This window comes from Mobula hypostoma, chromosome 3 (genome assembly GCF_963921235.1).
Source record: "Mobula hypostoma chromosome 3, sMobHyp1.1, whole genome shotgun sequence".
Taxonomy (NCBI): domain Eukaryota; kingdom Metazoa; phylum Chordata; class Chondrichthyes; order Myliobatiformes; family Myliobatidae; genus Mobula; species Mobula hypostoma.
In genome coordinates this window covers 70,760,969-70,783,069 of record NC_086099.1, presented here as the reverse complement: position 1 = coordinate 70,783,069, position 22,101 = coordinate 70,760,969, and the positions used below count along the sequence as shown (strand labels likewise).

The 22,101-nt window shown below is 41.8% G+C and overlaps 1 protein-coding gene across 1 annotated transcript in view; it reads left to right on the top strand.

Moving 5' to 3' along the window:
- Positions 1 to 472: 472 nt before the first annotated feature.
- LOC134344078 (Krueppel-like factor 3) overlaps positions 473 to 22,101 on the top strand; it is a 142,043-nt gene continuing 120,414 nt past the window's right edge. The window contains exon 1 of the mRNA XM_063043299.1: positions 473 to 515. The gene's annotated coding sequence lies outside the window, so the exon portion shown is untranslated. The remainder of the gene's footprint in view (positions 516 to 22,101) is intronic.

Genomic DNA, 22,101 nt, shown 5'->3' with positions numbered 1-22,101 from the left:
TCTCTGACATCATTCCACCCTGAATGGTGAGGGTAGCAGAAGAGAATACAGTACTGCATATGCACCTTTGATCATGTAGTCATGAAACAGATCAGAACCATTCTTTAAGTAACCGTTTGATGTTTTACACTGATGCAACTGCAAACACCCCAAGGCCAGCCCTTAAAGCATTAACGTGCTTTGTGTCCAAACTACACATGCATGGTATAGCACTCTCGGGATGAAGTTTCGAAGGAATTTTTCTTTCATTTATTATTCCACCAGTCATTTCAGTAACCAAAAGTGTGTAATTTAGAAGACAAACTGCAAGAGACATATCAGGTTCACTTCGACTATAAACACTGAGGGGCGGGACTGCAAATCGACAGCGAGCAATGGTCCTGCTAATACACGCCCAGTACTTGAGGTTGCCAGGTGTTGCTCAAGGTATAAAAAGACAACCCTTGCTGACAACTTAAGCTGAACGAGCACCTGCCAGCAGTGGTGCTATGCCCTTTTAATCACTCTGTGCACAGGCAAGTAAAATTTTACCTCCGGGTGATACTTTATTTTGCATTGTCATTTCTTTTCTGCTTAATTCTTCTGCAACTGTTTTGCTCCATGTGTAACAATCATCAGATTTTTAATAAGTTCAATATGTGGAAATATGAGCATAATGGAATATATTTTTTTCAAGACCACTGTTAAATTTACTTATTTATGGAATTCTAGAGAGATAGATAATCATTGTATGACTCAACTTTGGAAACACTAATTTTAAATTAGAAGCAGATTGCAGTAGATTCAATACTTGCACACATGGTACCAGTTCAGGTGAGGAGAATTGCATTGTAATTAAATTATGTTATAAAATAAAGTAAATGATTTGCAAGCAAGAAATATCACGTTAGATATTTTAAGGTTGCAATGGAGATTCTGCCAAAATTTTGAAGGCACAATATGGCAACTTGTGAAAGGTCTTTGACCTGTTTATTAATGTTATGTTTCTCTCTTCAAGCCCTGCCTGCTGGCTGACCATTTCTAACCAGCTGACTTTTTTTAGTTGTGGGACTGCATTTACTGAGAATCTTTGTCACCAGCCCCATTAGCTTATTGGGGCTTCACTTTATTTGAATGTTATTCGCATTTTGATAATAGGTATCTGTGCCAGCGTGGGCATATATGGGAAATATGCCAATGTTTCTCTTTTCCTGGAGGTGTCATTTTTCAAACAACATGTCACTGTAATGGCTCAAAGAGAAAAGAAGAGGTTTCTGCAGGGCTCTAGCCAATTGAGGCCCTGTGTAGGTCCTAGCTGTCGATGTGATACCCAAACCAGTTCACAAGCTAGGGCAGGACTATATGGAGAGCAAGATGTTGCCCATGCTGCAGCCACGGTAGCTCATGAATCCAAAGGAACAGCAGAGACCAATACAGTTTGCACCAGCAATGTTGCAGGAGTTATCAATCAGTGTTAAGTTCAACATACGACTGCCTTAGTGACTTCACCTCTAGATTTTTCCTCGGGGTTTACTTCTGAAGCCTTCCCTATGGGTGAGTATAGCCACAAGACAGTGGAAGTTTGAGCTGAGAGTTTTCCTTGTACAAATGAGCTCCCAGCCACAGTTGACAAGTCCCACCTGTCTGAAGCAACTGGCTTTCAGGCGACAGTAATCCACTTTTGTCCCTTCTGTCAGTAGAAATGGTTCCAGCAAGCTTAATAACTAAGTCACATGTGAAGGTCAAGAGCTCGACTTGGTTATCAGAGGCTATTTGAGATGAATGCCATTGGGAGTGTTTAATAGGTCGTGGGAGCTTATCCACACTACTTCCCCGGGTTATGACAAACATAAGGAGGCATCATGTAGACATATCAGGGATGCATATATGCCAACAGTTATTTATCTGACATGAACACCTGGCCAATATTTATTAATATAATATCATCATCTAGTCAGGTTAAGTCATCCTTATCTCATTATTCTTTGTGAGACTTTACTGTGTGTATTTTCTGCATTACAACAGTGACTGCACATTAACAGGTCCTCCACAGCTTCTGAACACCCAAATTAAATTGCCCATTAGGGGAACAACAATTCTAAATTGAGTGTTTTGATGAAGGAGTTAAGGTAAAGGAACCCTTAGGAGGCAGGAATCAATATATGATAGAATTCACCCTGCAGTAGAGAAGGAGAAGCTAAAATCAGATGTAACAGTATTACAGTGAAGTAAAGGGAATTACAGAGGTATGAGAGAACAGCTGACCAAAGTTGATTGGAAGGGGACACTAGCAGGGATGACGGCAGAACAGTAATGGCAGGAATTTCTGGGAGCAATTTGGAAGGAGCAGGAAAGATACATACAAAAAATGAAGAAATATTCTAAAGGGATGATAAGGCAACCTTGGCTGACAAATTAAATCAAAGACAGCAAGCGAGCAAAGGAGAGGACATACAATATAATAACAATTAGTGGGAAGATAGAGGATTGGGAAACTTTTAAAAACCAACAGAAAACAACTAAAAAAGCCATCAAGAGAGCAAAGATTAAATAAGACCATAAGATATAGAAGCAGAATTAGACCATTTGGCCCATTGAGTCTGCTCCACCATTTCATCATGGCTGATCCATTTCCCTCTCAGCCTCAGTCACCTGTCTTCTCCCCATATCCTTTTATGCCTTGACTAATCAAGAATCTATCAATTCCTGCCTTAAATATACCCATTGTCTCGGCCTCCACAACCACCTGTGGCAACAAATTCCACAGATCCACCATTTGATGGCTAAAGAACTTCCTCCTCATTTCCTCCCCTATTCTGAGGCTGTGTCCTCTGATCACAGGAAACATCCTCTCCACATCCACTCTATCAAGGCCTTTACACATTCATCTCGTTTCAATGAGATCCTCCCTCACTCTTCTGAATTGCAGTGAGTACAGGCCTAGAGCCATCAAACACTCCTAATATGATAAGCCTTTCAATCCCAGAATTATTTTCATGAATCTCCTTTGAACCCTCTCTTATGTCAGCATATTCTTTCTTAGGTAAGGGGCCCAAAACAGTTCACAATACTCCGTGAGGCCTCACAGTGCTTTATAAAGTCTTAACATTACATCCTTGCCTTTATATTCTAATCTTCTCAATATGAATGTTAACATTGCATTTGCCTTCCTCACCACAGACTCAACCTGCAAATTAACCTTTAGGGAATCCTGCATGAGGATGACAACAAGTCCCTTTGCACCTCATCTTTTTCCAAATTTCTCTCCATTTAGAAAATAGTCTATGCTTTTATTTCTTCAACCAAACTCTGGTCAAGAAGGTGCCAATGAACAACGCTACCTCAGGCGATATCATCCAGATAGTCCATGAAACTGTTTGTTTTAGTTCTTTTATGTCTTCCTTTTCTTTTCAATGTGGCTTTTGTACTGTTAGAGCCTGTGATCTACAGTTTAATGCTATTTTTTTGGGCTGATTGAGCATTCTGGTGCTTTGCTGTCTCTGAGGAGGTTCCAGGAGGTGAGCAGCCTCGAGGCCTGGAAGCTTAGAGATGGGGTGCCAGCTCATGATTGACTCCATTTCTCACTGTTGAAGAAGATTGAAACATCAAAGTGACCATGGGAGGTGACCGAGCGTTCAGTGTCGTCTACCAGATTCTCAGTCATTGCTGCTGGAGGAAAATGACTGCATGTGATGGTCTCTCTCGCTCTCCACCTCACTGCTCCCGAGGGAAAGCCCCTACATTTGATTGCTCTCTCTCTCTCCCTCTTGCTCACTGCTCCCGCTGGAAGGCCCTACATTTGAATAATCTTTTTCTCTCTCTCCTCCTTGATGCTGTCGGAAGTTGCTACTGAAGTTCTGGGTCTGTGGTTTAAGGATTGGATTGGACTCTTTCTATCTTGTGTTTTTATATTCTGTGTTTTCGCTCATTCTTTCTTGTTGCCATTAGTGCGGTTTCTTTGGGGTCTTTTTGCACTGGGTGTTGGTTAATGTTCCTGTTGCCGTTTGTGCGATTTGTTTTTGTTTTGCATGTGGGAGGGTGGACTTTTTGTTTGAATGGCTTCCATAGTTTTCATGGCTGTCTGGAGAAGATGAATCTCAGTTCTGTACAGTATACGTACTTTGAAATTTAACCAAAGTGCATGACCATACACTTCCCAAATCTGTATTTCATTTTCCACCTCTTTACCCATTCTCCTAATCTGTCTAAATCCTTCTGTAGCCTCTCTGCTTCCTCAACACTATCTGTTCCTCCACCTACCTTTGTAGCATCTGCATAGTTGGCCACAAAACCATCAATTCCATAATCCAAATCATTGACATATCGTAAAAAGCAGTCCCAAGACAGACCCCTGTGAAACATTAATCACTGTCAGCCAACTAGAAAGTCTCCCTTTGTTCCCACTCTTTGCTTCCTGCCAATCAGCCAATACTCTATCCATGCTAGCATCTTTCCTGTAATACCATGGACTCTTAACTTGTCAGGCAGCCTCAAGTGCGGCACCTTGTCAAAGAACTTCTGAAAATCCAAGTACACAACATCCACTAATTCTCCTTTGTTTATCCTGCTTGTCAATTTCCTCAAAGAATTCCAACAGAATTCTCAGGCAAGATTTTCCCTGAAGGAAACCATGCTGACTTCAGCTTATTTTATCATGTGCTTCCAAGAACTCTGAAACCACGTCCTTAACAATTGACTCCAATTTCTTCCCAACCACTGAGGTCAGATTAACTGGCTTATAATTTCTTTTCTTCTGCCTCACTCCCTTCTTGAAGAGTGGAGTGACATTTACAATTTTCCAGTCCTCCAGAACCATGCCCAGAATCTAGTGATTCTAGAAAGATCATTACTAATGCCTCCATGATCTCTTCAGCTACCTCCTTCAGAAATCTGGGGTATAGGCATCTGATCCAGGTGACAGATCTAGCATCAGACCTTTCAGTTTCACAAACACCTTCTCCCTAGTAGTGGCAACTTCACTCACCTCTGCTCCCTGACACTCTCGAACTTCCGGCATATTTCAAGAGTGAAGACTGAAGCAATATACTTATTCAGTTTGATTGCCATTTCCTTGTCCCTCATTACCAATTCATCCTGCATCATTTTCCAAGAGTCCGATATCTATTCTCACCTCTCTTTTATATGTTATATATCTGAAGAAACTTTTGGTATCCTCTTTGATATTATTTGAGAGCTTGCCTTTGTATTTCTTCTTTATGACTTTTTAAGTTGCCTTCTGTTAGTTTTTTTTATATAAGCTTCCCAATCCACAAAATTCCCACTAATTTTTGCTCTGTTACATACCCTCACTTTGGCTTTTATGTCAGCTTTGACTTCTCACAGCTATGTCATCCTGCCTTTAGAATACAACTTTTTTTATGATGTACCTTACCTGCACCTTCCAAATTGCTCCCAGAAACTCCAGCCATTGCTGCTCTGCTGTTATCCCTACCAGAGTTCCCTTCCAATTAACTTTGGACAGATCCTCTCTCATGCCTCTATAATTCCCTTTATTCCACTGTAATACTGTCAGGACACTAAAGCAGAGACCCAATCGCAGACCAAGTACTGTGCACACTGTGATATTTACTGAGTAGCAAACCCACAGGGGCAACAAAATCAGCACCAAAGTTCAGCAGGAGATCAAAAATTCCAGAGAAATCCAAAAACCAGAATCAGGAAACAGGCAGAGTCAATATTCAGACAGAGGTCAGATACAAATGCTGGAAAGGCTCAGGAAAACTCACTGGCACAATCTGGCAACAAACAGGTGAAAACACAGGACTGAAATACACTGAGCAATAAACAGAGAGGCAGATGATAGGTGGAGCACAATGAGACAGAAGTGGCAGCAAAACAGGTAATAATGAGAAACAGGTGAGAGACAGAGTACTCAGTAATACAGGGGCCGGAGTAGAGCAGGAGCGCGGACAGGATCACATGGGGCATGAAAACAAAGAAGAGCACATGGCAATACAAAACCACAGACTGACGGCTAGGGGGAAAACAAAAAAAAAGTCAAAGTTCAACTGGAGGTACTGACAAACACATCTGACTTTAGCTTCTCCTTCTCAAATTGGAAGATGCATTCTATCATATTACAATCACTGGCTGCTAGTGTTTCCTTTGCCTTACGCTCTCTAATCAATTCTGATTCATTGCAGTTGATCCCCTAGTGGGTTCATCCATGAGATGCTATAAAAAGCCATCTCATAGGCTTTCTATAAATTTCCCCTCTCAGAATCCAGCACCAAACTGATTATCCCAATCTACCTGCATATTGAAATCCCCCATGACTATCTGTAATAGTGCCCTTTTGGTATGCATTTTCTATCTCCTGATGTAATTTGTAGGCCATAACTTTCATCAAATATGCAGATAAGCTAGTCAATAATATAAAAGAGGATACAAAAAGTTCTGTCAGATATATAGAGTAAAAGAGGGATGAGAGTGGACCACTGGAAAATGATGCTGGAGAAGTAGTAATGGCAAACAAAAAATGGCAGACATACTTCAATTTTCACTGTGGAAGACTCTGGCAGAATTCCAGAAATGCAAGAGTGTCTGGGGGCAGAAATAATTGTTGTTGCTGGTATCAAGGAGAAGATGATTTGGAAGCTGAAAGTAGATAAGTCACCTAGACCAGATGGAGGGAGAAGAAATGAAATTATAAGCCATTTAGCTGACTCCAGTGGTTGGAAAGGTGTTGGATTTTATTATTAAGAATGAGGTTTTGTGGCACTTGGAGTCACATGATAAAATAGGCCAAAATCTTAAGGGGAAATCTTGCCTGTCAAATTTGCTGGAATTCTTAGAGGAAATAATAGGCAGGATAGACAAAGCAGAGTAAGTAGATGTTGTTTGTTAGGATTTTAAGAAGGTCTTTGACAAGATACCACACATGAGGTTGCTGAACAAGATAAGAGCCAATGGTATTACTGGAAAAATACTAGCATGGATACAAGATTGGCTGACTGGCAAGAGGCAAAGAGATGGAATAAGGGGGGGCCTTTCCTGTTTGACGGCCAGTGACCAGTGTGTTGTGCGGATCGGTGTTGGGACCACTTCTTTTCATGTTATATTCAATGATCCGAATGAAGGAATGATGGTTTTGTGGCCAGGTTTGTGGATGATACGAATATACTGTAGGTTGAGGGACAAGTAGTTTTGAAGAGGCAGGGAGTCTACAGAAGGACCTACTGTAGATTGGGGAAATGGGCAAAGAAGTGGCAGATGAAGATAGTGTAGTGAAGTGCATGGTCATGCACTTTGGCAGAGGGAATAAAGGCATAGACTATTTACTAAATGGGGAGAAAATTCAAAAATTAGAGTTGCAAAGCAAATTGGGAGTCCAAGTGCAGGATTCCCTAAAGGTTGACTTTGCAGGCTGAGTCAGTGGTAAGGAAGACAAATGCAATGTTAGCATTCATTTCAAGAGCTCTAGAATACAAGAGCAAGGATATAATGTTCAAAGTTCAAAGTACATTTATTATCAAAGTATATATACGCAGCCTTGAGATTTATCTCCTTACAGGCAGCCACAAAACAAAGAAACCCAATAGAACCCATTAAAACAAAAGAAGATCATTGAACACCTAATGTGCAGAGAAAAAAAAACAAATTGTGCAAAGGATAAAAATAAGTAAATAGCATTCAGAACTGAAGGTCATGAAAGTGAGTCCAGAGCCAGAAGTTACTGCAGCCAATTCAGAAGCCCAGTAATAGCAGGTAACAGCCTAGAGTCGAGTAAACCTCACGGAGCAGTGAGCTGAACTGGCTTGTCCTTTGCCTCTGGCCCCAACACCCTGATCTTTGCAATCTGGCCCAGACTTAAATCATCCAAAGCTTGGGTCGATCCTTGCTCCTGGACCTGGGCTCTGCTGCTTCGATACACTTTCAGACTAAGCCCCTCAGCTTCGATTCAGCCCATACCCGACTTTTCTGATGCGGTTCGGCACTTCGATCAATCAAACCTCAGTTCCGGACTCTGCCTCGACTCCACTCACCTCACCTCAGTTCTACCACATCAAGTTGCCTCCAAGTCTACTCCAGCAATGGTCATACACTGGTTCATTCCCCACTCACTGTCCTAAACCCCACCGCCACATTCAGCCCGTGCACGCTGCGCCACAACTGTCCTGCACCTTCGAGATTTCAGTTCACTCCACAAAAATGCCATGTTGTACATACAGTTCAAATACTCAACTCCAACAAGGAAGTTATAGGCTATTGTTTGCAGTGATTGCTTACCAGAAAAAGTGTAATTAATAAAGTATTTAGTTGTCTACTTTGTTTTATTTGCCACCAACAAGTAGTTGCTGAGCCTCACCAGTTCCACCTTAAACTGGAAGATAAAGCAGAGGCTTTACAAGGCATTGGTCAGACTGAACTTAGAGTATTGTGAAGAGTTTTGGGCCTCTTACTTAAGAAAATATGTGCTGGCATTGGAGTAGGTCCAGAGGAGGTTCATGAGAATGATCCATGGAATGAACGAGTTAACATACGAGGAGCTTTTGATGGCTCTGGGCTTGTACTCACGGGAGTTTAGAAGAATGAGGGAGAATCTTATTGAAACGTATCAAATATTCAAAGGCCTAGTTAGAGTGGATGTGGTGAGGATATTTCCTATAGTGGGGGAGTTTAGGACCAGAGGGCTCAGTCTCAGAATATAGGGGCATCCAATTCGAACAGAGGTGATAAAAAATTCTTTAGCCAGAAGGTGGTGAATCTGTGGAATTCATTCCCACAGATGACAGTGGATGCCACATCACTGAGTACATTTAAAGCAAAGGCGATAGGCTCTTGATTAATAAGGATGTCAAAGATTATGGGGAAAAAGGAGGAGAATGGGGTTGAGTGGGATAATAAATCAACCATGATGGAATGGTGGAGCAGACTTGATGGGCTGAATGGCCAATTTCAGCCCTTATATCTAATGGTCTATGTTCTAAATAAAAGCAAACATTTATAAAGCCCACTTTGCAACATTTTTTAAACATTTCATGGTCAATTCTGTAAGTGAGGGTGTTGCTGCAATGTAGGAAATGAATGAGCAAGTTAGTGACTTGCAAGCTCCCACAAGTCACACGTAATAATGACCAGACATCCGTTTCTAGAGATGCTGGTACAGAAATAAATATTGCCTGTGATTCAAAATAGTGGCTTCAGATCTCTGACATCCTCCCAAGAAGAAAACCTCAGCCTCATATGGCTACTCAATCAGTAAAGAGCATGTCATTGACCAAACAAAGACTGAAGTGTTGTAGATAGGCAACAGACAAGATCAATCAGAGCAAGGTGATGAGGGAGGGCAGTAATTTTTTCAACGATGCACATATGTATATACCAGTGCCTACACAAATCTACATGTTCACATACATGCAGGTACCTAACAAAGTACATGTGCATAGACATACAAACATTTACCTATATCTACAATGTACTATCATAGATGCAGCAACATAAACATCATCATCATCATCATCAGGTGCTGTGCCCAGTTTGAGCTTTGACTGCCATGGCCCACACACTCCTGTTTCGGGTCAAGTGGATCAATTCATTGCTACTCATTTCCAGTTCTCTGGCTGCTGTCTCCATCATCATTTGTCTTTGTCTTCCTCTTGCTTTCTTCCCTTCAATCTTTCCCATAATTACCATGCATTCTAACTCCTCTTTACTAATGACATGTCCAATGAAGTTACGTTGCCTTTTCATGATCTCATACATTATTTCTCTTTTTGTGTTTGCTCTGTTCATAACATCATTAGATATTCGTTTCGTCCATGATGTTCTTTGCATCCTCCTCAAAAACCACATCTCTGCTACTACAATTCGTTTCCTCATGTTACTAGATATTGTCCAGCATTCTGAGCCATACAACATAACTGGATAAATGTAACATTTCAGTACTCTGAGGCGGGTTGTCATGCCTAGTTTAGTATTGGTCAGTATACTCTTCATTCTTGCAAAGGTGTCTTTTGCCATCCCTATTCTTTTTTTGATGTCCAAGTCACACCTGCCGCTGATGTCACCCAGATTCCTAAGTAGCAAAAGTTCTGTACTTGTTTTATGTATTCCCCATTTATTCTCAGCCTGCAGATAAGATTCTCCTTCTTTTTGGATATCACCATACATTCTGTCCTTTTGCAATTGATAGATAGACCCATTTTTGCACTTTCTTCAACAACTATATCAAGTAAGTTTTGTCGTTCTTCCTCCGTACTTGCAATTAAAACAATGTCATCTGCATATCTGAAATTATTGATGTTTTCACCGCCAACTTTGATTCCCAAGGTGCCTCTTATTTTTTTGTAATATTGTTTCACTGTACACATTAAATAAATCAGGGGACAAAACACACCCTTGTCTGACGCCTCTCTTGATTTTCCTAAACTGACTCACTTCTCCATCTATTCTTACAGTGGCAGTTTGTTCCCAGTACCGATTTCTGATTAGGCAGACGTCTTTTGAATCTAGATCTAGAGTTTTCTGTAATATTTCAAATAACTTATTGTGCTTCACTTTATCAAATGCTTTTGTATAGTCGATAAAACAAACAAACAAATCTTTTTGCACTTGAATAGCTCATTCTGATAGCATCCTTAACATCAATATTACATTTAGAACCATAGAACCATAGAACCATAGAAACTACAGCACAGAAACAGGCCCTTTGGCCCTTCTTGGCTGTGCCGAACCATTTTCTGCCTAGTCCCACTGACCTGCACACGGACCATATCCCTCCATACACCTCCCATCCATGTATCTGTCCAATTTATTCTTAAATGTTAAAAAAGAACCCGCATTTACCACCTCGTCTGGCAGCTCATTCCATACTCCCATCACTCTCTGTGTGAAGAAGCCCCCCCCTAATGTTCCCTTTAAACTTCTCTCCCTTCACCCTTAACCCATGTCCTCTGGTTTTTTTCTCCCCTTGCCTCAGTGGAAAAAGCCTGCTTGCATTCACTCTATCTATACCCATCATAATTTTATATACCTCTATCAAATCTCCCCTCATTCTTCTACACTCCAGGGAATAAAGTCCTAACCTATTCAACCTTTCTCTGTAACTGAGATTCTCAAGTCCCGGCAACATCCTTGTAAACCTTCTCTGCACTCTTTCAACCTTATTTATATCCTTCCTGTAATTTGGTGACCAAAACTGAACACAATACTCCAGATTCGGCCTCACCAATGCCTTATACAACCTCATCATAACATTCCAGCTCTTATACTCAATACTACGATTAATAAAGGCCAATGTACTAAAAGCTCTCTTCACGACCCTATCTACCTGTGACGCCACTTTTAGGGAATTTTGTATCTGTATTCCCAGATCCCTCTGTTCCACTGCACTCCTCAGTGCCTTACCATTAACCCTGTATGTTCTACATTGGTTTGTCCTTCCAACGTGCAATACCTCACACTTGTCAGTATTAAACTCCATCTGCCATTTTTCAGCCCATTTTTCCAGCTGGTCCAAATCCCTCTGCAGGCTCTGAAAACCTTCCTCACTGTCTACTACACCTCCAATCTTTGTATCATCAGCAAACTTGCTGATCCAATTTACCACATTATCATCCAGATCATTGATATAGATGACAAATAACAATGGACCCAGCACTGATCCTGTGGCACACCACTAGTCACAGGCCTCCACTCAGAGAAGCAATTTTCTACCACCACTCTCTGGCTTCTTCCATCGAGCCAATGTCCAATCCAATTTACCACCTCTCCATGTATACCTAGCAACTGAATCTTCCTAACTAACCTCCCATGCGGGACCTTGTCAAAGGCCTTACTGAAGTCCATGTAGACAATATCCACTGCCTTCCCTTCATCCACTTTCCTGGTAACCTCCTCGAAAAACTCCAACAGATTGGTCAAACATGACCTACCACACACAAAGCCATGTTGACTCTCCCTAATAAGCCCCTGTCTATCCAAATGCTTGTAGATTCTGTCTCTCAGTACTCCCTCCAATAACTTACCTACTACTGACGTTAAACTCACCGGCCTATAATTTCCCGGATTACTTTTCGATCCTTTTTTTAAACAACGGAACTACATGAGCCACTCTCCAATCCTCCGGCACTTCACCCGTAGACAGCGACATTTTAAATATTTCTGCCAGGGCCCCCGCAATTTCAACACTAGTCTCCTTCAAGGTCCGAGGGAACACCCTGTCAGGTCCCGGGGATTTATCCACTTTAATTTTCCTCAAGACAGCAAGCACCTCCTCCTTTTCAATCTGTACAGTTGCCATGGTCTCACTACTTGATTCCCTCAATTCCATAGATTTCATGCCAGCTTCCTTAGTAAATACAGATGCAAAAAACCTATTTAAGATCTCCCTCATTTCCTTTGGTTCCGCACAAAGAGGATCACTCTGATCTTCAAGAGGACCAATTTTATCCCTTACAATCCTTTTGCTCTTAATATACTTGTAAAAGCTCTTTGGATTATCCTTCACTTTGACTGCCAAGGCAACCTCATGTCTTCTTTTTGCCCTCCTGATTTCTTTCTTAAGTATTTTCTTGCACTTCTTATACTCCTCAAGCTCCTGATTTACCCCGTTTCCTATACATTTCATACAACTCCCTCTTCTTCTTTATCAGAGTTAGAATATCCCTTGAGAACCAAGGTTCCTTATTCCTATTCAATTTGCCTTTAATCCTGACAGGAACATACAAACTCTGCACTCTCAAAATTTCCCCTTTGAAGGCTTCCCACCTACCAATCACATCTTTGCCAGAGAACAACCTGACCCAATCCACGCTTTTTAGATCCTTTCTCATTTCTTCAAATTTGGCCTTCTTCCAGTTCAGAACCTCAACCCTAGGACCAGATCTATCCTTGTCCATGATCAAATTGAAACTAATGGCGTTATGATCACTGGAACCAAAGTGCTCCCCTACACAGACTTCCGTCACTTGCCCTAATTCGTTTCCTAACAGGAGATCCAATATTGCATCCCCTCTAGTTGGTCCCTCTATATACTGATTTAGAAAACTTTCCTGAACACATTTTACAAACTCTAAACCATCTAGACCCCTAACAGTATGGGAGTCCCAATCAATGTATGGAAAATTAAAATCCCCTACCACCACAACTTTATGTTTCCTGCAGTTGTCTGCTATTTCTCTGCAGATTTGCTCTTCCAAGTCTCGTTGACTATTGGGTGGTCTGTAATACAATCCCACTAATGTGGCCATACTTTTCCTGTTTCTCAGCTCCACCCATAAGGACTCAGTAGACAAGCCCTCTAATCTGTCCTGCCTGAGCACTGCTGTAATATTTTCCCTAACAAGCAATGCTACTCCCCCACCTTTCATTCCTCTGCCTCGATCACATCTGAAACATCGGAACCCTGGAATATTAAGCTGCCAGTCCTGCCCCTCCTGTAGCCAAGTTTCACTAATTGCTACAACATCATAATTCCACGTGTCAATCCACGCCCTCAACTCATCCGCCTTCCCCGCAATACTCCTAGCATTGAAATATATACACCTCAGAAGATTTCTACCACCACTCACAACCTTTCTATCAGCGGATTTGCTTAAACTTTCAATATCATTTATTTTCACCCCAGCCACACTGTCAGCTCTGGCACTCTGGTTCCCATCCCCCTGCAAATCTAGTTTAAAGCCTCCCCAATAGCACTAACAAACCTCCCTGAAAGGATATTGGTCCCCCTGTGGTTCAAGTGTAACCCGTCTCTCTTTTACAGGTCCCACCTGCCCCAGAAGAGGTCCCAATGATCCTGAAGTCTGAAACCCTGCCCCCTACACCAGTTCCTCAGCCACTTGTTCCTCCTCCAGAGCATCCTATTCCTACCCTCACTGGCACCTAGCACAGGTAGCAATCCTGAGATTACCACCCTTGAGGTCCTGCTTTTCAATTTCCTACCAAGTTCTCTATACTCACTGTCCAGGACCTCTTCACCTTGTACCTTGTACTTTCTTGTACCTTCGTCTTTCACAAAACCACATTGTTCTTTACCTATTTCAGCTTGTATCTTACTTTTAGCTCTTTTCATCAAAATTCTTAGAAGTATCTTGGTGATATGACTCATTAAACTTATGGTTCCTATGTAATTCACATTCTATTGCTCCAGGTTTCTTAGGAAGAATGATGAATACTGATTTTTTCATCTCTTCTGGTATTATTCCAATCTCATAAATGTCATTGATTAAATCAGTAAGTTTTTCAATTCCATAATCTTCAAGGGGGATAATTTGTTCTATTACTAATTCATCAGGACCTGCTGCCTTTTCTTTCTTCATCTTATTTATTGCATTACGAACTTCAGATTTTAAAATAAACATAATAAAAACTCAAAATATAGAAGCCATACCGAGAAAGCAGAAATACAGTGTTTGATTAGCTTGAAGAGCAGACAGTGGGGAAGAGACTGCCAGGTGTGTGAGAGAGCATGAGAAACCACCTTTATTATGTAAAAACTTCTGAAAACAAGATAAGGAGAAAATATCATTCAACCTATTAATCTCCTGTCAAATCTCTGAACTATTGAACTTTTCTTAGACTAGGCATTGGTACATACTTATCCATGTTATAATATGTTTTATTATATTTGACCAGTGCAATTATTTGTAAAATTTAAAAGTGACTTCTAATAAAGTTACTTCATGTGCATTTTTCTTCTCAGTGGCAAACATATCTGTGTTAATGTTCCTCTTTGGAATATTGGTTAGAAAACCTTTCTCACCATTTTGAACCACTGTGGTCAGGGAAAATAGTTGTCCTTTGTAAAATTTGAAAAGCTTTTAAGAATTTTATCACAATAATTAGATTGGTTGGTTCGAAAGATTTGATATATGTTTCAGGTTAGTTATCTATCCAAAAGATGGAATAATCATGAACTTTTCACCTTTTCATTAGCGAAATAACAAATGCATATCCAAACATCTGGCCCAGAGCCAGAGCCACATGACTCAACCACTGCATGGGTTGTATACAATTGAAGTAATTTGGAATCGGGCACTCTGGATCTAAAGCTTTGTCTAATACAACCGGTTTTCTTTGCTAACAAAATATGCAAATCTAGAAATTGATTGGCGCTATTTTCAATGGTGTGTAAGTAATTTGCATGTTAAACAGGTGACTACGGGGCTAAGAAAAGTGGTATATGCACATCATTTGGACTAACGTCCAGCAGTTGATATGCTTCCAGAGGCAGCACACTTCCTCACAGCTTGAATGAAGACACAGAGCTTAAATTAGGTCACATTGGGGAGAAGGGGTGAGATGGGGAGAGTGCTGAAAAAACAGCAGTGGGAGCAATCATGGGAACAATGGATCTGGGGAAATATTCCTTTCCTTCTTGGTTCCTTATAAAAATACACCTTTTTCCTAAAGTCACTGTGAATTTCATTTGCTCCTCAAGTTATAATGATTTCTTAAGGGTTCTGAATGGGGCATTTCAGGCCTAGAAACTCAACAGTCTCCGGTTCCGGTCGGCTCTACGTTAGGTATTAGAACCCTTATTTGCATACGTTATGTACGTATTAAGGCATCATTTAGGTGAGGGATGCTGACTTCCAAAAACTATGATCATTGTAAGAAATACAGCAACGAATATGCATTGGGGAAACAATATATATTCTCAAGCCTATGAATAGTCCAATTTCTCCTTTTATATATTTTGAAGGAATATTTGCCTGTCATCAACTTTCCAGGCAAGGTGGGATTTTAGAACATAGTTGCATTTAGTTGACAGCCATTAGATTAGATTAGATTAGATTAGATTCAATTTTATTATCATTGTGCCAACTACAAATACAAAGCCAATGAAATGCAATTAGCATCTAACCAGAAATGCAAAATAATAGTGTTATTTACAAAATAACTGTGAATAAAAAGTGCTACAGCACACAAATATAAGAGTACTGAGACAGTCCAATATGGGTGCAATACTGCTTAGCGCTGTGATATGAGGTTCAGCAGGGTCACAGTCTCAGGGAAGAAGCTCTTCCTGTGCCTGCTGGTGCGGGAGCGGAGGCTCCTGTAGTGCCTACCGGATGGGAGGAGAGTAAAAAGTCCATGGTTAGGGTGAGATGCATCCTTGATAGTGCTTTTCGCCCTGCCCAGGCAGTGTTTATGGTAGATGTTCTCAATGGTGGGCAACTGGGTGCCGATAATCGGCTGGGCAGATTTCACCACACGCTGGAGTGCTTTGCAGTCCAATACGGGACAATTGCCATACCACACTGAGACGCAGTTGGTGAGTATGCTCTCAATGGTACAGCGGTAAAAGTCCGTCAGTATCCTGGGACAGAGGTGAGCTTCCTTGATGCTCCGCAGGAAATAAAGGCACTGTTGTGCCTTTTTGATCAGGATGGAGGAGTTCAGGGACCAGGTGAGATCATCAGAAATGTGGACACCAAGGAATTTGAAGCTTGGATTCAAAGGGAGTACAGAAGAGGGCTCAGCATACAGCCTTGAGGCACGCTGGTATTCAGGGTGAGAGTGGAGGAGGAGAGGTTGTCTAATTTAACTGATAGGGGTCTGTTAGTCAGAAAGTCCAAGGTCCAATTGCAGAGGGATGAGCTGATACCAAACTGACGAAGTTTGGCGATCAGCTTGGAGGGGATCACAGTATTGAATGCCGAACTAAAGTCAATGAACAGCATTCTGACGCAAGAGTTGGGGCTGTCCAGGTGGGTCAGGGCAGAGTGAAGTGCCGTGGAGATGGTGTCCTCTGTTGACCTGTTGGTGCAATAGGCAAATTGATGGGGGTCCAGGGTAGTGAGCAGACAAGATTTCAGATGTGAGAGAACCAGTCTCTCAAAGCACTTTGCAATGATGAGGGTGAGTGCAACTGGACGGAAGTCATTCAGGCCCGTAGCAGTGGAATGCTTCGGTACTGACACGATGGCAGCAATCTTGAAGCTTGTGGGAACAACTGCCTGGGCAAGGGACAGATTGAAAATGCCCGTGAAGACCCTGGCCAACTGCCCTGCACAGACTCTGAGCACACGGCCAGGTATTCCATCTTGACCAGCTGCGTTCCGTACATTCACCCTGCTCAGGGTGGAGTAAACATCAGAGGTGGAAAGTGAGAGAGAGGCAGTTCCGAAATAGTTTCTCAGTATGTATGGCTAGTGCTTGCTTGTGTTTTTTCCAAGGATGTCATGACCCTAGAGCTGAAGCAAAATTTATTTTTAAGGGAATTTGTTTATTTGCATGTATAGTGACAAATAACTAAAGCCTGCACTAGATTTGGTCATGAAGAACTTTGATAAACACTTTTAGATACCACAACAGCTATCACATAGCTTCTATTCTTTGAGTGGATGTGGATTGAAACATAGTCAATTCCATTTGAACCTCTGGGTAGGAATTCTTAATACTGACAGTAAAAGGACTTTCAAGTACACCAATTACTGATAAACTGTCACAGAAGTCTAAGAAATGAGTGAAAAACTAACATTTTACTCCAGCATTGGGGATTACAGTGGAAAGAATAGTTAGAGCTTAATTTCAATAGTGAAGCTTATGGAACTGCAACAATTTCATACAAGCCTTACCCCCATGACTGTTTGTAGAATAGCTAGTGAACTACAGTCCCTCCACAGGTTATGCTTCAGACTGGGCAGTGTCTGAATTTCTTTAGACCTTAATACAAACAGAAAGTATTTGCTTCTTTCAAAGCAGATCTGTCCTTAGTTCCACAGCCTATGTAGTGTGAAGGGTGTTAGCCTTAAACATCTCCATTCCCTTTGAGTCTCAAGTGCCATTGAATTCGTGCACAGGGTGAAACTGATACAGAAATTAACCCCAGGGGTAGGAAAAAAACTAAAGCAAACTTTCTGGTAACTCTTGAAGTTTCAATACAGGACTAATCTCCTGCTGTGTTGAAATCTACAGTGTTGATATGGCTCCATTTTGAGTACTGTATGGGGCGACGACCTACCTGGGGGAAGCAACAGCAGCCGTGCCTCTGGCACAGAGAATGGCCCTGTTACTCATAAGGGCAGGAAACTGAAGAGGATGGAAGCAGTAATAGGGGACTTTATAGTTAGGGGTTCAGATAGACGATTCTGTGGATGCAAAAAAGAAAACGGATGGTAGTTTGCCACCTAGGTGCCAGGGTCTGCGATGTTTCTGAATGCATCCACAATGTCGTGAGAAGGGAGGGTAAGCAGCTGAAAGTCGTGGTACACATTAGTACCAACAACGTAGGTAGAGAAAGGGAAGAGGTCCTGAAAACAGAATACAGGGAGTTAGGAAAGAGGTTGAGAATAAGGACCTCAAGGGTAGTAATCTCAGAATTACTGCTTGTGCCATGTGACAGTGAGGATAGGAATAGAATGAGGTGGCAGATAAATGTGTGGCTGAAGAGTTGGAGCAGGAGGCAGGAATTCAGATTTGGGGATCATTGGGAGCTCTTCTGGCGCAGGTGTGACCTGTAAAAAAGAGACGGGTTGCACTTGAATCTGAGGGGAACCAATATCCTTACGGGCAGTTTTCCTAGAGTTGTTGGGAGTGGTTTAAACTAAAATGGCAAGGGGATGGGAATCAGTATGATAGAACTGGGGGTTATATGGGGGACAGGGTTTGAGGGTCAGCACAACATTGTGGGCCGAAGGGCCTGTATTGTGCTGTACTATTCTATGTTCTATGTTCTAACTGAGGATAAGCCAGCAGGTTTACAAGTAGATGATGGGTGTAATATGAATGTAAGAAAGGACGAGCCAATGATTGGGTACAAATGAAGACAGGGCAAAGAGTTAAATTGTATCACAGAGGCAACATTCAAAAGGATGACAGTGCTGCACTTAAATGTGAGTAGTATACAGAATAAGGTGGATGAGCTCATGTAATCAGAGATTGGTCGGAATGATGTTGTGGGCATCACTGAGTTGTGCTCAAAGAAGATCATAGCTGGGAGTTTAATATCAAAGGATATTCTTTGTATCAAAAGGCCAGGGAGGAAGGCATAGGCGGTGGTCTGGCTTTGTTGGTAAGAGATGGAATTACATCTTTAGAAAGAGGTGACATAGGATCAGAGAATGTAGAATATTTGTAGGTGGAATTGAGAAACTGCAAGGGTAAAAAAAAAATTATAGGAGTCATATATAGGCCTCCAAACAGTAGCCAACATGTGGGGTTGAGATTGCAAAGGGAGCTGGAAAAGGCATGTAATAAGGGTAAAGACGCAATTGTAATGGGGGACTTCAATATGCAAGTGGATTGGGGAAAATCAGGTTGGTGTCAGATCAGAAAAGAGGGTAGTTGTTGAATGCCTATGAGATGGCTTTTTAGAGCAGCTTGTGCTTGAGCTTACTAAGAGAACGGCTATCGTAGATTGGGTGTTGTGTAATCATCCATATTTTTTTAGGGACCTTAAGGCAAAGGGACACTTAGGAGGCAGTGATTGCAATTTGAGAGGTTAAAGCACAAGTCAGATGTGTCAGTTATGTAATGGAATAAAGGGAATTACAGAGGAAGGAGAGAGGAGCTTGCCCAGGTGGATTGGAGGGAGATACTGGTGGGATGATGGGATGATGGCAGAGCAGAGGTGGCTAATGTTTCCGGAAATACTTCACAAGGAGCAGGATAGATATGTCCACAGAGGAAGTAGTTCTCAAATGGCAGGGATAGGCAAACATGGTTGACAAGGAAGGTTAAGGATTGAATAAAAGTCAAGGCAAGGGCATATAATGTAGCAAAAGTAAGTGGGAAGTTAGATGATAGGGAATTTTTAAAAATCCAACAAAAGGGAACTAAAAAAAGCTATAAGAAGGGAAAAGATGAAATATGAGGGCAAACTAGCCAATAACATAAAGCAGGATAATAAAAGTTTTTTTAGTTATATAAAAAGTAAAGGGGAGTTGAGAGTTGATATTGGAGCACTGGAAAATGATGCTGGTGAGGTAGTAACAGGGTCAAAGAAATAAATGGCAGATGAACTTAATAAGTACTTTGAAGATACTAGCAGTGTGCCAGAAGTCCATGGGTGTCCGGGAGCAGGAGTGAGTGCCATTGCTACTACAAAGGAAAAAGTGCTAGGCAAACTCAAAGGTCTTAAGCTGGATAAGTTGCCTCGACCAGGTGGACTACATCCCAGAGTTCTAAAAGAGATTGCTGAAGAGATAGCAGATACATTGGTTAGGATCTTTCTAAAATGACTTGTGCGTGATTCTGGACGACTGGAAAATTGCAAATGTCATTTCACACTTTAAGAAAGGAGGAGGCAAAATAAAGGAAATTATAGGCCAGTTAGCCTAACCTCAGTAGTAGGGAAAGTGTTGAGTTCCATTATTAAGGATGAGATTTTGGGGTACTTGGAGACTAATAATAGAATAAGTCAAAGTTAACACGGTTTCTGTAAAGGGAAATCTTGCCTGACAAATCTGTTAGAGTTCGTTGAGAAGTGACAAGCAAGGTGGAGAAAGGACAGGCAGAGGATGTTATTTACGTGGATTTTCAGAAGGCATTTGATAAGGTGTCACTCATGAGGCTGCTGAACAAGATAAAATCCCATGGCATTACAGGAAAGATGCTGGCATGGATAGAGAAATGGCTGACAGGCAGGAGGCAGCGAGTGGGAATATAGGGGGCCTTTTCTGGTTGGCTGCCAGTAACAAATGGTGTTCCTCAGGGGTCAGTATTGGGACCGCTACTTTTCACATTGTTTGTCAATGATTTAGATAATGAAATTGATGGCTTTGTGGCAAAGTTTGCAAAAGATACAAAGATAGGTGCAGGGTAGGTAGTGCTGAGGAAGCAATGCAATTGTAGAAGAAATTAGACAAATTGGAAGAATGAGCAAAAAATGGCAGATGGAATACAGTGTTGGGAGATATATGATAATGCATTTTGGTAAAAGGAACAAAAGTGCAGACTATTATCTAAATGGAAAGAAAATTCAAACATCAGAGGTGCAAAGGAACTTAGGAGTCCTCGTGCAAGACTCCCAGAAGGTTAATTTACAGGTTGAGTCAGCGGTAAAGAAGGCAAATGCCATATTGACATTTATTTCAAGGAGAATAGAAAATAAAAACAAGGAGATAATGCTGAGGCTTTATGAGACATTAGTCAGGCTGCACTTGGAGTATTGTCAACAGTTTTGGGCCCCATATTTCAGAAAGGATGTGTTGTCATTGGAGAGTGTCCAGAGGAGGTTCACAAGGATGATTCCAGGAATAAGAGGCTTAACATAGGAGCATTTGGCAGCTTTTGGGCCTGTACTCACTGGAACTTAGAAGAATGTGGGGGGATATTACTGAAACTTACCGTAGGCCCGACAAGAAGCTTAGAGACCTCGGTCTTGACCCTGCTGTGTACAGCTGGATCCTAGACTTCCTGTCAGATTGCCAGCAGGTTGTAAGAGTGGGCTCCCTCACCTCCAACCCTCTGACTCTCAATACAGGGGCCCCTCAGGGCTGCGTACTGAGTCCCCTCCTTTACTCCCTGTATACCATGACTGTATCACCATACACAGCTCCAATCTGCTAATTAAATTTGCTGACGACACTACATTGATTGGCCACATCTCAAACAATAACGAGGTGGCCTACAGGGAAGAAGTCATCTCTCTGACACAGTAGTGTTAAGGAAACAACCTCTCCCTCAATGTTGCAAAAACAAAGAAGCCGGTTGTGGATTACAGGAGGAATGGAGACAGGCTAACCCCTATTGACATCAATGGATCTGGGTAAACAGCTTCAAGTTCCTCGGCATCCACATCACCGAGGATCTCACGTGGTCTGTGCACACCAGCTGTGTGGTGAAAAAGGCACAACAGCACCTCTTTCACCTCAGACGGTTAAGGAAGTTTGGTATGAGCTCCCAAATCCTAAGAACTTTCTCCAGGGGCATAATTGAGAGCATCCTGACTGGCTACATCATTGCCTGGTATGGGAACTGTACCTCCCTTAATTGCAGTACTCTGCAGAGAGTGGTGCAGACTGCCCAGCGCATCTGTAGTTGTGAACTTCCCATGATTCAGGACATCTACAATGACAGGTGTATAAACAGGGCCCGTAGGATCGTTGGGGACCCAAGCTATCCCAACCACAATCTATTCCAGCTGCTACCATCCGGGAAGCAGTACCACAGCATAAAAGCCAGGACCAACGTGCTCCGGGACAGCTT